The sequence below is a fragment of the Apteryx mantelli genome, chromosome 3 (genome assembly GCF_036417845.1).
Source record: "Apteryx mantelli isolate bAptMan1 chromosome 3, bAptMan1.hap1, whole genome shotgun sequence".
NCBI lineage: Eukaryota > Metazoa > Chordata > Aves > Apterygiformes > Apterygidae > Apteryx > Apteryx mantelli.
Genome location: NC_089980.1, coordinates 100,387,048 through 100,403,060, shown reverse-complemented (window position 1 = coordinate 100,403,060; position 16,013 = coordinate 100,387,048). Strand labels below are relative to the sequence as shown.

Sequence of the window (16,013 nt, the reverse complement as noted above, 5' to 3'; positions counted from 1 at the left end):
TCATTAAAATAAAAGTTGTTGAAACATTTGAGAAATGGCATTCAGCTTTAGGCCTTAATTATGAAAGTATTTTCATATAATTTCAGATCATTTACTACTATGTGAGAAACAGTTTGATAGCCTGATGCAGTAAGAATAGGAAAGTATTCCAACTTCAGATTAAAACCAATGCTGTTTTCATTTGAAACCTGAAATTTCAAATAAAATTTTGAAAGTAAATACTTGCCCACAGAGACAGCTAAAGGAACAGTTATTGTGTAAAACACTTGTATGGTTAAAATGGCTCATGAAACTCTCTATACATACCCATATTGTGCCTTGCTCTCAGCTATGATATATGTATTGCTACAGCACCAAGATCTGATAGTTTCTTTATTTGTAAATACAGTCAAGTCTTAGCTTTCTTTAGTGAAATGGCAAAAAGAAGAGTCTTTCTTCCTCATAATTAATTGTACTATGGGAAGAATTACAGATAGGATATATTACAGATTTCTGTATTTAATCCTGATCATATTAATTTCTGTAAGAACACATCAAGCATATGTGACATTTATGTGGATGGTTTGCATTCCCCAAAATCACATGACTGCATATGCCTATAAACTAATGATTGCTATTTGATTTTCTTTTTTTAGCAGCTGGATGTTATGACATTTCTGAAGTTTATATAGCCCTTTCACAGTTCACAGCATAACATCTGCAAAAGTTACAGTATCATGGGAAGTTCTACTTTTGTTTTTCTTTTGTGCATAGGATTATCTTGTACTGGAATTCCAGAGCAGTGTGAAACAGAAAGGAACAAATGCAATACAAAACTAACATGAGAAATGTTAAAAAAAAAAAGAAAAGAAAAGAAAAGAAAAGAAAAGAAAAGAAAAGAAAAGAAAAGAAAAGAAAAAGAAATCCTGCCATTTCTGCTAAGCTAGAAAATATGAAAGCTCAAAATTTCAGTGTCCCTGCAATGAATTTGGATACACAGTTTGATAAGGAGTACAACAGACAGCGCAGAACACTGATATTTCAGTTTTCTCTGTAATTATTGGAGGGGAGAAAGGAATTTGTGTCTTAAGTAAGTACTGGAATTTTTCTCCTTTCAATCAGCTCTTTTCTACTAGAAATAGAAATGTAAAGTAATGGCATGGGAAAGCAGAACAATAATCTTTAAATTTATTATGGGAGATTTATTCTCAAGATACAATCTCTGCTACATATTCTGAAAAAAGATAGAAAGACCTGCATCCTGTCTTTCATAAAAGACAAAATTCCTGGAGAGAGAGATTCTATTTTATGTAAAGATCTTGGTTAAAGCTCCCATTTACAGAAATGGGTTAAATTATCCTAAAAGCAAAAGAAGCAGATATCAGGAGGACAAAACTGAGCTTTTGGATTATAATTCAAAAATCTTTGGACTTTAATCCTTTAATTAGGGATACACAGTCACTTCCCCATAAGATCACAACTATCTCAAAGTATTAACAGTCTAAACAATGACTATCACCTTGCTGCTTTGTTTTCTTTTAATCTAGCAGAAATATCTATTCTCTATGAATCCTTTAATTCTAAAATTTTGATATAATTTCAAGAAAACAAGAGTTCAGAATTATCCTTAATTTATTCATATTCCTGATCCAGCAAAAACCTGTCTATGCCCCTTCTCATTTTCATCAGTGGGAGACATTTGTATTAAATTAGTTCATGATTAAGTGCACTACTGAATTGAGACCATACTGAGAACTGGATTTACCTCATCTAAATTTAGCCACCTAAAAGTTTGGCATCTATGAAGGGTATTCAGAAAATGTAACTTTAGCTATTCAGACTAATCTTTTCTAGGCTCCGTCTATGGTTTTTGACAGATTCAGAGCTAAAAAACCTCATGTAATTGCTCTGCACTGACCCTTAGAAGCCTTGGTTAATACCTCTGCTCTGTGCCATATGCCTTGCTATCTTTCCCTGTCTCTAATCTAGTCAAACAGTTTCCTTTGATAGCCACCAGAGAGAAGAAAGGGACTATCGTCTCACCCTACAACAGATGGGAGCAGACAAAACTACACAATATTGTGAGTACTCAGCATGAGTCCCTTTTCTCCTCCATCGATAAATCCAATTTCTGGAGGAAATACAGAGAAAGTTGATAAAATTTCATGAAAGATATTTAGAGACTTTGCTGCAATTCGGGATGAAGAGAGCTCAAGCATATGGAAAGTTTGTGTCGGAGGTATTGACAGTCCTGATGTAGCTTATGTATGTATCTCTCAGATTTTCAATCTTTCAGTTTTTCAATCTTCCAGTTTTCTCAAGTTTTCAATCAAAATTGAAAACATGGGATTCTACTGAAGAAAAGGGTTTGCAATACTGGATTCTTGTTTTACCAGAAATACATAAGCAAAGGGATGTATCAGGTTAAGGTTAAGGGTTAGTTTGTACTGAAATAGTTGACTGAGAACAGTCACTAGAATGAACGGTAATATCAGTGAGGAGTCTGAAACTGGTACTGTTTACTCCCATACACTCATATTGATGCATTAAAGTGGTATTAAAACAGTCTTAACAAAATGGAAGAGATATCTATTGTTAATTTTTAAATGAAGCCTACTGCACACAATTAGTTTTATTATATTCATTTTCAAGAAACTCTTTATGATACTATTGGCTCAGTTATTTTAACATTTCTATGGAAGCTGTGATTTATGACACACTGTAGCTATGTAAGTTCTATAAGCTCTTATTCTTTGATGCTAAAACTATTATGAGTTCAATCCATGTGCAATTTCATTTCTAAAGAATGCACTGGAAAATGGACAGTTATGATAGTAACAGGCTGTGAGACGAATAGCTCAAATGAGAATTTTTCCTTGGCTATACTTTAATGATTTTTTATTATATAGAGCTTATGCTGACAAAATGTAAAAGCAGATCTTTGCTACTAGTTCACTGTTTTTAATTGAGTATAAGCCACACTGTATAAAGATAAGTGAGGCTCCCTCAGTTTTCATGCCTGGTGCTGTGATGGGGCAATTGATAGTGGCTTTGTTCAGTCTATTTCCAGTGTGTTTAGAGAACAGAAGATGCTTTTGGAGTGAATGACAAGACATGATGGGGCTTGCAGCTATTTTTGTGAGCTTGTGAAGGCCCAAACCTGACATTAACACCCAAAGTAGATCACAGAATCACAGAATCACAGAATGACTGAGGTTGGAAGGGACCTCTGGAGATCATCTAGTCCAACCCCTCTGCTCAAGCAGGGTTACCTAGAGCACGTTGCACAGGATCACGTCCAGGCGAGTTTTGAATATCTCCAGAGAAGGAGACTCCACAGCCTCTCTGGGCAACCTGGTCCAGTGCTCTGGCACCCTCACAGTGAAGAAGTTTTTCCTCATGTTCAGATGGAACTGCCTGTGTTTCAGTTTGTGCCCGTTGCCTCGCGTCCTGTCGCTGGGCACCACTGAAAAGAGTCTGGTCCCATTCCCTTGACACCCTCCCTTCAGATACTTGTACACGTTGATAAGATCTCCTCTCAGCCTTCTCTTCTCCGGCTAAACAGGCCCAGCTCTCTCAGTCTTTCCTCATAAGAGAGATGCTCCATCATATGGCTATCAACCAGTAATTGAAGGCAGAAGGCCTTTTTCTGCAAAGGCAGCCCCACACTCCCTCCTTCTCTTTTTTCCCCGTGTTCAGAGACCAGAAGATTGCCGTAGTGAACGTCCCAGATGAATCACCCTGAATGCAACTTTCTATAACTACTTTCTATCTGCATGAGAAGTGACTGTCCCAAGAGCACACATGCTCTCCAACTGGCCTCTAAGATATGATTCTGCCTGTAAATAAGGGCCTGAATGCTCTCTTGATCAATCAGCAATGTCTGAAACATATAAACTTTTCAGATTCATCATATAAAACACTTGAGAAAGACAAAGAAGTACTTTTGGTTATGCAGCCTTGAAAGTGTAATGTGCTGCACTGCAGGCTCACAGTCCTGTACAATGTAGCAGAAGGATGACAAAACCCTAACACACAAAGCTTATTTTTCCTGTTCTTCTCCCTCCCCCCCACCCCATTCTTTATCTGTGTTTGTGTTTGATGGAAAGCTTTTTCGTCATGAGGACCAGTCAAATATGTAAATACTTTTAAAAATCTTCCTTAATAATGTCAGTGTTAATGGTTCTTCTGTTGAATCAACAAATACTTTCTTCGTTGAGGAAAGTACAGTCATTCAGAGCTGCTACTGCAGAAACATAAGCATTATTTACTGAAACATCTATTCAGTGATAACTTGGTCAGCTCAGATGCAGCGTATATAGGAAAAAAAAAGTTTAATACAAAGGTGGGATTTAAAAAGTAATTGTGTAATAGCACTGAGTCTGTAATTTCAGAAACTACTGGGCTGTGTAAGACTAGCTAAACTGATTTTACCACTTTTGGCAATATCTGTTGCTAGGGCCTAAAATCAACATGGGTAGAAATTACCTCTGCCAGCTACTTCAATTTCACTGCAATGTGTAAGATATTTTAGATGGAAATGAAGGAAGAAGAAGGTTTTGATTTGATTTTCTTTGATCATCTGATGCAGGGTTAATAATAAATAATTCTTTGTTCCTTTTACTTCTGTGATTTGGTTGCCTCCTTTCTTAGTTTGGCGATCTGGCCAAACAATGATGTAACCATATAGCATTTTTAATCTACTGAACTACTGATTCAATATCAATTTAAACTCAATTTTTAAAAATTTCTTAATTTCTAAGGAGACTATTGAAATTTCTAGTGATATTGTCAGTTTAGTAAGGTTTGCTTATTACAAAGCAATGGAATTTGCTTTTTGCAAATGTTAACAAAACTGGATTATTCTTTGGATAGCAGAATGGGCTTCAGTAACAAAAAAATAGGTGAATTAGCTGAGAAAAGTTTGGCCCACTCTACAGATTAAAACCTTTATCCAAAAGTATTTTACTATTTTAGTAGCTCATGGCAGTAATTCATTAATTTTTATCTCTTTTACAGTTATATGTTGGAAGTGAAAAAGAATAATTTATTGAAGCAAAATAGGAGCATTTCATAAAAAAAAGCATTTCATCTCAAAAAGACCCATTTCTAGAATTAATAAATTGAGACTAACCAGTTGCAACTCTGTACATTTTACTAGAAAGAGTTGAGTCAGTGGAACTGAATCCAGTATTTCTAATTCCTTCTGGAAAATGAAAGAAAAAAAAGCAAAAAATGAAGTAAATACGATACATTGAGAATATCGTAACATTTTTCTAATAAAACTCATTTGGGAAAATATTACTTGAATATTTTAGAGTTAAGATAATAATGCTACTAAGCAGGAATGCAATTTGCTGAAGTCAACAAAGTGTGCCTATGCTAAAATATGCTAGAATAATTAAAAGATGTTGCATTTGCCCATTGGTATTATCTTATTCCCTTTGGATTGTATTCTCTGTGCTTCATATTTTAACCTGAGTCACATTCATGTAATATTAGACAATTGCTAACAATTGCTGTTTAATAAACTTTGCCTTCTGAAGCCCAGTGAATAATCTGGATGAGTAGTGTACTTCCATAGGGGAATTTTCCTATGGAGAAGGTGGTGTGACCTCCGCTCCGTTTGCATCCATAATTGCATCTGTGATGGACTCTGCTTGTACACATAATCTGAAAAGATTTAGAGGGCTGTAGTGAACTTTATCTGGAAAATTGACCCATTACATTTGTTTCTTTAGTTTCACATCACTCTGTTAGTAAACGCATAATGTATTTCTGTGCCATGGGGAACTGAAATGAACCAAATGGCTTAATTAAATTGAGCTCTTAACGTTCTTAAAGATAGCCTATGCCTGCATTATTTGGGTTTCTTTGCAAATGTATACATTATATGTATTAAGTGTGCAATGCTCCATTTACACATACAGTTAGGCCAACATGTGGACAATGGTTTTCCTGTTCTAGGCCTGTGTAACCATATTGCTTGGGGAGTTTGAATAATTTACTGAATGAACTTCAAAGGAGATTAAATGCATTTACAGAAGGTAGATGCCCCCTTTCTAAATGCTGCTGCCTGCCATATCCCTATTCAGATTTTCAGCAGGTTCCAGGCAGCAAAGTAAACACATTAGTCCTAAGTCAGGTGCATCCAACCTTGGAAAATTTGGGCCTGGTCATGTGCTAAGCCCCAGTCAAGCCAACCAGCCTGAGTCTTTCCTTTTTTAACTTTTCCCCTGTGATTTGACAGTTCTTGCAGGAAAAGTACAAGAGAGTTGAGACGCTAATACCTCTGTAGCTTCACCTGGCCACTCGGGGGTTTGTACAACCCATCGTGGGCTGCAGTAAACACTGTCAGGCCTTCCAGGGTTGAGAAAAAGGGAAATAAAATTGAACAAGGAATTACAAACGAATGGGGAGAGGAGCTCATTGACACGGGACCCTCACCTTCTGGAAGAGTTTTACAATGTCATAGAAGACTCCCTTGCATTTATGTTGTTGTTAGCAAACTGGAAGCCTTTCTCCTGGCTAGGTGCTTGTTTAACTTGGAAGGCCAGGGGCATTTTGTTCTGCTGTAAGCCTGTAAATTAGGCATATAGCCTTCAGCATTTATTTGCCCAAATAAATCAAAGGGCTGGGCATTTCCAGATGCTCTTGGCATTCTGTAGTCCTTTCTCTAATCTCTGAGACTGCAGTCAGTGACTTCCAGCTGCTCCTCAGCACTCACCGACAGAGGGCAAGGAAGTGCAAAGCTGATGCACAGTAAATAAACTATATTTTTGAAAAGCTGATATTAGAGATAATTGAAATTCAGAATAATGTCACTGAAGTCAGTTCTGAACATGCAAAAATGAAAAAAACAGTCTGTGGAACAGCAAAGATATCTTTTGTGTTCTTAGATAAAATATCTGAACTAGTATGTTTAAACAGGACTGCTCCTAGGCTGTAGCTTGAATGGCAACTTTCAACTGAGGACATATTTTTAGAGGCAGTTCATAAATTGCTAAAATCAAAATTTTCAAGCGATATGCAGAGTTTTTGCTGCAACAGAGTGCTATCAGTACATTATGATTAAAACAGAATAGCTACTGGCATAAGCCGAGTAACTGCACCTATTTAAATCTTTTCCAAACTACACTATTGTGGCAACTGAAACAGTGTATTACACTTATCTGCATTTCATCCCATGCTGCAAAAATTAATTTATTAATTTACTATTATTATTACTTTATTATTACTATTGCTTATAGGATCTCCATCCTGAACCAGCCTTACAGTCACCTGCTGATACATATCTTACATGGGATATGGACAGAAAAGAGTCTGCAGAAAGACAGTAAAATGCTAACAGTCTGCGTGCTTGGTTTCAGCCCATCGATAGCCTGTGATGACTATTCTCAAGGTGTCACAGAATGGGAGAGCAGAGGAAGCATCACAGTGCTTGCTCAAACACACACTGAGTGGAAGCTCCTGAACGATGTTACAGGCGGAGACAGGAGGCAGCACCGCAGCAATCTTCAGCGCCTTCATGAAAATGAAGTGGAAAGACACAAGCCACAGATGAAGACAAACAGGTTATGCTTACTGAGATGGAGAAGGATTATCCAGTGAGCAGTTCCACAACTTCTGGTAATAATCTAAACGTGTGCAAATGTTTGCCTTTGCTGAAAATGAGGTGAGGTCTGCACAAATACGAGAGACAGACAAACCCCACCGCAGGGAGCTTTGTGTAAACACACTGTTAATAAGGATTTGGTAACTGAGTCATGTGCAATTGTTAGTTTAAAAATCTTGGCTGAGCAGAGGTATGTGGATGGGTGATAATTCTTAAGATGAGTATCAATTTTCCATTACAAGTTGTGGCTATAGTTTTCCATTTATTTAAACTTGCATGAAATTCATACTGAAGTCAATCTCCTCGCATCTGTTTTGCTTTAATATAGTCAAAGTGTGTAAGGAGACTGGAGTTAATCAGGAGCCAAAATCTGTAATGGGTAGAGGAAGAGAATCTGTGTGGTTATTAAATCTCTACAACCATTTTTCTCTCTCGAGACCTGACACAAAGGCCTGTGAAGTGAACAAAAGGCCTTCCACTGTCTTGCTTTGGCTTTGGCTTTGTCTCTCCCAGTTTATTAGTTGCACCAGCAAGCAGACCAAATATATCAGCTGGGATGAATCTTATACTGGTATGAGATAATCGAGCTGTGCAAGATACCACCAAAGGTGGTTTCTGTGGTATGCTTAATTCAAAATGTCATTCAAAATGGAAAGCGTGGGTGAGCTGGAATAATAAAGCTACCAATATACTACTGTTGATTTGACGTGGTTTAGATAACACCTCTGAAAGCACTAGTCTGATGTAAACAGCTTCGCTCTATTATTAGTGCCCTGCTCTGCACTGCTTGCATTGCATGTTTCCCTGAGTGTTACAGCTCGACAACTTTACTAGAGAGCTTTCAGGCAGCAAAGAATAGAAGCAGAACTTTCTCTCCAAAAACTTCAGCTCAGGTCATGGTTAAGTCAGCTCATTTTTCTAACTTGCCTCCAAACTTACTCCAGAATTTACAGTTTTCCCAAACAACATCTGAATGGTGCAACAATCACATGCTTTCTAATTTCTATCTCCTTTTTTGCTAGGGCAATTAACATATATTGTCAGTTATTTGCATGCTACAGGGAAAAAATGTGTTCTGTAACCTGCTCCTTTTGTCTTTCCCTTGTCACAGTAATATGCCTTTGAGAGAGGCACCAGTAAGCCTCTTTGTGACTGCGAAGGGTTGTACCTTGCCTGAACCAAGGGAGCGTAACAAGTGACAGTGAAAGCAGATGGGTTGCTGGAGAGTTTTAGGACATGTCTTGACTAAGATAAAGGTCAGACTTAGGTCAGGCTTTTCAAAAGCATGCTAAACCAGCCCTCGGTATCTATTCACGTTTATCCGTGGGTTCCCTTGGAGGACACTGCTGCCTGTAACCTCTTGAGAATGATACTAGACCTTCAGAAATCCATAGGGCAGTAGCACAGACAGAATGACAGACAGGATATGGGCTTCTATGCACTAATACTATTGCACAAGTGGATATTGAGAAGGTGCAAAGGAGAGTCTGATTAGGGTGAAGCATTTCTGCGTTCCCTTTCCTTGTTGAACTATTCACTGGGCTGTTAGCATGTGGAAACGATTCCAGCAGCAAGCTGAAAACCTACAAACAGCTTTAAAACTATTAGAAATATGTAGAGATTTTTGAGCCAAAAAGGACAGTTATGAGTATTTGCTTGAATCTCCTGCACAGTATCGCCCACAAAGAAGCTCCCCTATCATTCTAGCTGCAGCTGTACTTCCCCTCAGCTAACAGCACGGCTGAATCCTGCATCACTCATCTCTGTCTAATGCAGTACAGGTCAGGGAGCATATAAGAACAGAATAAACAGGAGAAAGCTATGTGGGGTGGCGAAACAAAAGATGTACAGCTACATCAAAAATGTGTCCTAGATGGTTTTTGGCCCTAGTTTCTCTTGCCAGCTTCAGAGACCCAAATATAAAATGTACCCTTAACACCTTCTGGAAAACAGCAAGGCATACTTGGCAACCGCAACGCTGCATCCACCGCGGCTTTTGGCAATGATTATAGCATTGTTTGCCTAGTCTGCAGATAATAATTATGGCTCTGAGAGGTATAAAATGTCTGTGCTCACCTCTGTGGAATATTAAGTTTGAAGTCTAAAGTGAAATCTTATAAATTTCAACATTACAACCTATTAAACTGTTAATAATTTTAGCAGAAACATTCAGCTCTTTTGGGGTTGTGAATGGAATTTTAAAATGGCATCTCCAGATTTTCTTCAAATCTTAGTTCATAACTACAGTTTACTAAGAGTAAACAAAAAGATTTACCTTCTGATGCAATCCTGTTCTGCAATGTGGTTAAGTAAAAGGTTCTTTTAAGGTGTGGTTTTTCTCTCAGGTTTGTATTCAGTTGATAAATCATGCAGCTGTAGCGGAAAAATTAATCTTGTACTCTCCTGGGCATGTTGGTGATGGTGGTAAATGGTTTATGGTCACCTTCAGTTAACACTGGCCTCACGTAAATAAAGACAGTATTTCTTACTACCCATGGATTTAGGCCAACATCTCCATTTCTTTTTGAGCTCTTGAAAATGCAATTTCTGTAACTGCTCCTTTTGACCATACTTCTAGAGGAAGATTGCTTCAGGCTCCTTTTTGGAAGTACCTCTTTGGAAGCAGCATGGACTTGCCCAATGTCATGTTATCTCAGGTAACAGATGTTGCTTTTAAGTCCTCTGATTTCTCAGACTCTTTTTAAGATGTGCATTTTACTCACACTGACCCTCTGCTAGTTTGAATAGTGAGATTGGGAATCCTGTACTCCTCTGTTGGGTCCATCATGCTGATGGTAGCTAAAATCTTATTTTATCTAACATGTCAACATCACTCTATTAATGTTCCTCTGAGGTATGCAGTTTCCATTATAGGAATTTAGAGGCTTGGGGAGAGAATTAGTGCTCAGCTTTAGCCAGGCAAAATCAGACTTTTTCCAGAGTCTCTGGTCATGTACTTCTACTCTTTTCCCCTCACATCAAAATGTCATTTATGGATATCTTAGAACTCTGTATACCATCCACAATTCACTGTATTTTCCAGTGAAACTGCCTGTGTGCTGAGCACAATGAGAATGTCAGTCGGAGGAAACTGTTTCTTTCAAAGTGGTATGCTCACAGAAATATATATATTTTTTCCTTAGAGTACCTGCCTGCAACCTGTCAGCACATCATGCATACGAAAATATTTGCCATCTGACATATCTCCAGAAATACCTCTCCCTGTGGAAATTTTCCTTGAGGAAAATATTCCCTTTGTATATATTTATATAATTTCCACGATGCAAAATATCAGGTAAGAGTTTTAGTTTTTGCTTTTTTTTTAAGCAATGATGAGTGAACAACTCACTCTGCTCTTCTACTAAATACATGAATCTCAGAACAACGAGCCTGTCTGGTTGCCTTTTTAGCCTCTCTTGTAGGGGGACATGAAAAGTACATGTCTTTTTACATGTTGGCTAGGCTCTTAATTCACTTCCATCCTTACAGAGCTTTTCTCCTATAGGTAGTATCCTTATACGTTTCCACATTTATTTTTGCTTGCTGCCTCTCTAACAAAAGCATTCTCTTGATCTCACCCCAAGCTTAACAAGTTTTAACTCAGAAATGGGAACTTCTTTTCTTTGTACTATTACAAAGTATTTTCTTCTAGTCTGTTATTTACCCCAAAATCTAGTTCATAGACTCATATTGTGAAAGTCAGGTCACAACTAGATGCCCAGAGTTTCACATCCCACTTTTTTTTTTTTTTTTCATCTGTGAGTTCTTGTGTTGACTACTTTGCAGTCATTGCTAATATCCCTGTTTCTGGCACCACATTCCCTTGTACACCTATACACAATTTAAAATCAGTGGCTACCTCACCAGCCTGCACTGTGATAGTCCGTTGTCCTATGCACAGTTCTGCTGAGCGAGTGATGCTGTCACTGTCCTCTTTATCCTCACTGTGTGCACTGTTAAAAAAATGATGCAATTTATTGCAGTTCTTGCATCTTTTCCAAGTCGTCAAAGCTAGGGTTTCTAACAGAGGTCTGCTTCATTCAGTGTTTTAGTCTAACTGGTCAGCATTGTGTCACGGCATCCTCCAAACAGCACAATAACCAACTCCAACTGGTCCACATAACAAAAGGGCTTCTGTGGCAACAAACTGCCACCGAAGAGACACTGCCATGGAGACCATTCTTGATTCTGTAAGAAAGACCTATTGTATTTCACATCCCTTTGTTCTGAAAGCAGTAGGAATTATTTCACATCCATTCATCATGAACCAATGAGGTATCCCAAGAATAGTGTTTGGGGACTGGAAAAAAAAATAGTCTTCTTGGGACAAGAGAAGGAAGTGAAAGGAAGTGAAATACGTATGATATCAGCTGAGCTGGAAAAGCACCCAGATCTAGCTTCAGAATTAAAGTGTGAAGGAAGGGTAGTTTGCCTGCACTGCCCATATCATCACTAATTTTGGCATAAAGTACATGTGTGGAAGATAAGGGATTGAATGAAAGGAAACTGAAACTCATTCCCTAATTGTGGCATATGGTAGGGAGTAAGCACTGAACTTTTAATTTGGTTATAGGCGTTTGCATTCTTTTTATGATCTATGCACTTTTAAATGTTTTCCTGAATTGTACCTGCCTATTTTCTGTTCCCATAATTCATATGTTGACAGAATATTTTGTGGGTCATTACATCTGCCTGCTGAGACATAATGCACTGCATAGAATACAGTTCTGAGACTGTGGGCAAGGCATTTTCTTGCTTTGATCAAGCATTTCTCGCATGTGTGCGAGAGCCACAATAAGAGCAGAACGTGTTCCTCCAGCGCTGTGAGGCCAGGCTACATGCCAGGAGCGGCTGCCTGGCCGGTACTTCCACACCCTGCGTATGGTGCCCAAATGGAAAGTCGAAGCTCTATCTCAAATTCCTACTTGTGAAAAATTGAGCAGAATCCTATTTGGAAACATTCTGTAGCTCGTTTGGTAGATTATCTACTTTAAGCTAAGAATATTACAGTTCTGTGAATTCACTCAAATCCAGGGTACAAATCTGATGGTAAAAACTTGCTTTACTCTATTTTCTTTTTGATACTCAGGAAGAATTTTGATAGAAAGTCAATAGATTCTTGATGTTAGTGCAGCTTTGCTTTTATTTTTACTCTAACTTTATTTTTTTAGCTATCAGTCTTTCAAAGCTCACTTCCAAGTGAATATCTTCCAGTTGATACATGATGTTAAACTTATTTTTGGAACATGTAAAAATACCAAAAGGGCTTCTAATCTTCTAATGAGATAAAATTACTTCTCAAGGATAAAATTAGGATACGGGAAGTATTCCAACAACAATTATATTTTTACAGCCCTACCATGTATGTTATACAGTGTGTTTCTAAAAACTCAGTATTCTGAAATACATACTCTTTATGCCTTTTACAAACTATGGTTATTTTGAGATAATTTTTTAATGCGATTAATTTTTTTTCCTAAAAAATGGTCTCTAAATTTTTACTAAGAACTATTCAAAATGTATAATCTTATTATTACAAGCATTAAAATATCAGCAGAAGTAGTGAAACAGAATTTATGAACCCTGCTCATAAATGAAACAATATAAAAATATGTGTTATGTTCATAAATATGTTCTAATTTTTCTGAAACAATTATTTTTATAGACTTTTCATTTATCTTGTGAGCTCTCACTGAGCAGCATCTGGGAAGAGATAGGAGTGTGAAAGCAGGAGTCAAATCTGTTACTATTAGCCAGTCTTTCAAGTTAAAAAAAGAAAACATAAAATAACCCAGCACAGATTCTGAAAGCAGGAGGGAGCAGAGTGATGCAGCAGAAACACACTGGGCCCATCACACCGAATTCAATAAACAGAAACAAATCTCTGCTAGCCTTTTTTTCCTGAAAGATAGGAAACAAAATATAGGAGTAAGGAATCAATTCTCATAGGTGGTAGTTTACCAGTAACAATCTTCTGGGTCTTGCACTATTCAACATATTGATAACTGAGCTGGAAAAGGAATGAGTAATCAGAGTAATCAAAGTCTGCTGAGCCTACTAAGTCATTTAGGGTAATAAAGACAAGTGCCAGCTTTGAAGACCTGCAGAAAAACTTTATGAAACAGGGTGACTAGGCAATGTAATGACAGATTAAATTCAATGTAGATAAATGTAAAGTGATGCACATGGGGAAAAGCAATCCTTATTTCAAATATGAAAAGACAGGTTCTGATCTGGTCACTACTTCTCAGGAGAGAAAGTTTTGGAGTTATGGAAATGGTTTCATGAAAGCATCAGCTTGGTGCTCAACAGCTGTCAAAAAATCAAATAAAATACTTTAAGCATTAGGAAATCACCAGAGAACACAACACCTTTATGCTGCCACAGAAATCCATGTTTTGCTCGCATCTTGAATATGGTGATGGAATCATAGAAATATTGGTTGAGAGGGACCTCTGCAGGTCATCTAGTCCAGCTTTCTACTTGATGCAGGACTACTGCCAATGCTGCATCAGGTCAGCTGTAGCTTTGTCTAGCCAAGTGTTGCAACCACCAGGGCCGGCGATTCCACAACATCTCTGGGCAATCTTTTCCAGGGCTGCACGACCCTTTTGGTGAAGAAGTTTTTCCTGATGTGCAATCCGACCCTCCCAAGCTGCAGCTGTTGCCCAGCACAGCTGCCCAATGCAAGTGGCTGTTGTTCCTTGTTTTCCGTTTGCCCCTACCAAGAAGAGTTTGGCCCCATCGTCTTTTTGGTGCTATTCTGGTCCCTGCACTAGGACTGAAAAAAGGACATGTTTATGTCTTTCACATAAAGCACACCTAACTTAGACTCCTTCAGTGGGGGAAGGAGGCAGGGCATATGATGGAGAGCTATACAATTGTAAGTGGCAGGTAAAGGACGTCTCTTCCAATAAAGAGCTAGTGAGCATCAGGGAACTAGCAGTAGCCAGGCTGAAAATACACAAAAGGAGGCAGGGTTTTGCACAACATGTTTGTTGACCTGTGGAACTTGTCACCACAGCAGGTTGTAGATGCTGAAGGTTTATACAGTTTTAAGGGAAGATGGACAAGTACCTGACAAAGAAATCCACTGAAGGTTCCTAAATGTGTAGGAACTGCATCTGCCTCAGAAAAATCTCTGAGCTGGAAATCATCGGTGGCAGGGAAAGTGCTCAAGGGGACTAGCATATGACATTGCCCTGTACTAATGCACTTTCATAGGCCTCTACTTTTGGCCACTGTCAGAGAGAGGATATTGGTGTAGCAAAGCCTTTGGTCTGACACAGTATGGAAGCTCTTAAATTCTAGAAATTGTTTATAAAACATAACTATCTAGTTACATTGTTTTCTATCTTTCCTTGGCTATTGGACTAGGAATTCTTCAGCTCATTTTCTCGGGCACATAATAATTACTATATTCTGGTTTTAAATTGTACATATCAATGTTGTACATATCAATAACAAGAAAAAACAACTGCAGAAAATTTCACATTTTGAAGAAACCTACCTGAGAATTTGAAATGAAGCTGCAGGGTGCAGTTGCTGGCCTTATTTCGGACCTATTTATATACTTGGGTTCCACTAAATTTCAAAAGTTAAGTCTTAGAATGGAAGGATATTCTTATGGTCAAGACAACTAAATATCACTCTGGAAATCTCAGTTTGATCTCTAGCAGTGCCACAGATTTCCTGCCTTTTTGGCAAGTCAGTGGCCTCCACCTAGCATGAGCCGAAGTTTTGGCAGATGAGCTCATCAAAACACAGCCAGGTTAAGCACTCAGGTTACGCGCTTTCGGGGTGGTTTATCTACGTTGCAGTGGAGCTTTCTGTGGGGGGGTCCCCTGGGGACGGGACCCCGTGCAGGGGGGCATGGGGTGCCAGCTGGGGCTCCCATCCTTCCGGGGGGGGGGGCCCTGGTGGCCGGGCTGTCCCGAGGAGCGGGGCCGGGGGCCCGGAGAAGCGGGGGAGCCCCGTCCCGAGGAGCGGGGCCGGGGGTCCCGAGGGAGCCCGGAGGAGCGGGGCGGCCCGGGGGCCGTGGGAGGCGGCGCGGGCAGCCGCAGCCGCAGCCGCAGCCGGGCCGGGGCGGGGCGGGGCGGAGCGGCCCTGCCCGGCGGCCCCGGCCCCACGCAGGTGCCCAGGGCGGGCGCCCTCCCGCCACCTCCCCGCCTGCCCCTCGCCGCCCCGGGTCAGCCCGGCTCTGCCCGCCCGGCGCCCCGGCGCTGCGCCCGTCCCCGGGGCGACGCACCTCCCCGCCGGCCCGGGCTCCGGCTCAGCTCCCCCTCGGCCCTGCCCCTCTCTGCCTCCCTTCCTCCTCCCTTCCTCTCCCTCTCCCCCTCCGCTCCCCCGCCTGGGAAGACCTGGCCGCTCCCCCTCTCCCGCCCGCAGTAGCCGCTGGAGCGCGGCGGCGGCGGGCGCG

General features: G+C 39.8%; 1 protein-coding gene across 1 annotated transcript in view; it reads right to left on the bottom strand.

Annotated features, from left to right (window-relative positions):
- Positions 1-9,889, bottom strand: part of ME1 (malic enzyme 1) — a 236,160-nt gene extending 226,271 nt beyond the window's left edge. The window contains exon 1 of the mRNA XM_013948848.1: positions 9,870-9,889. The gene's annotated coding sequence lies outside the window, so the exon portion shown is untranslated. The remainder of the gene's footprint in view (positions 1-9,869) is intronic.
- Positions 9,890-16,013: the final 6,124 nt, after the last annotated feature.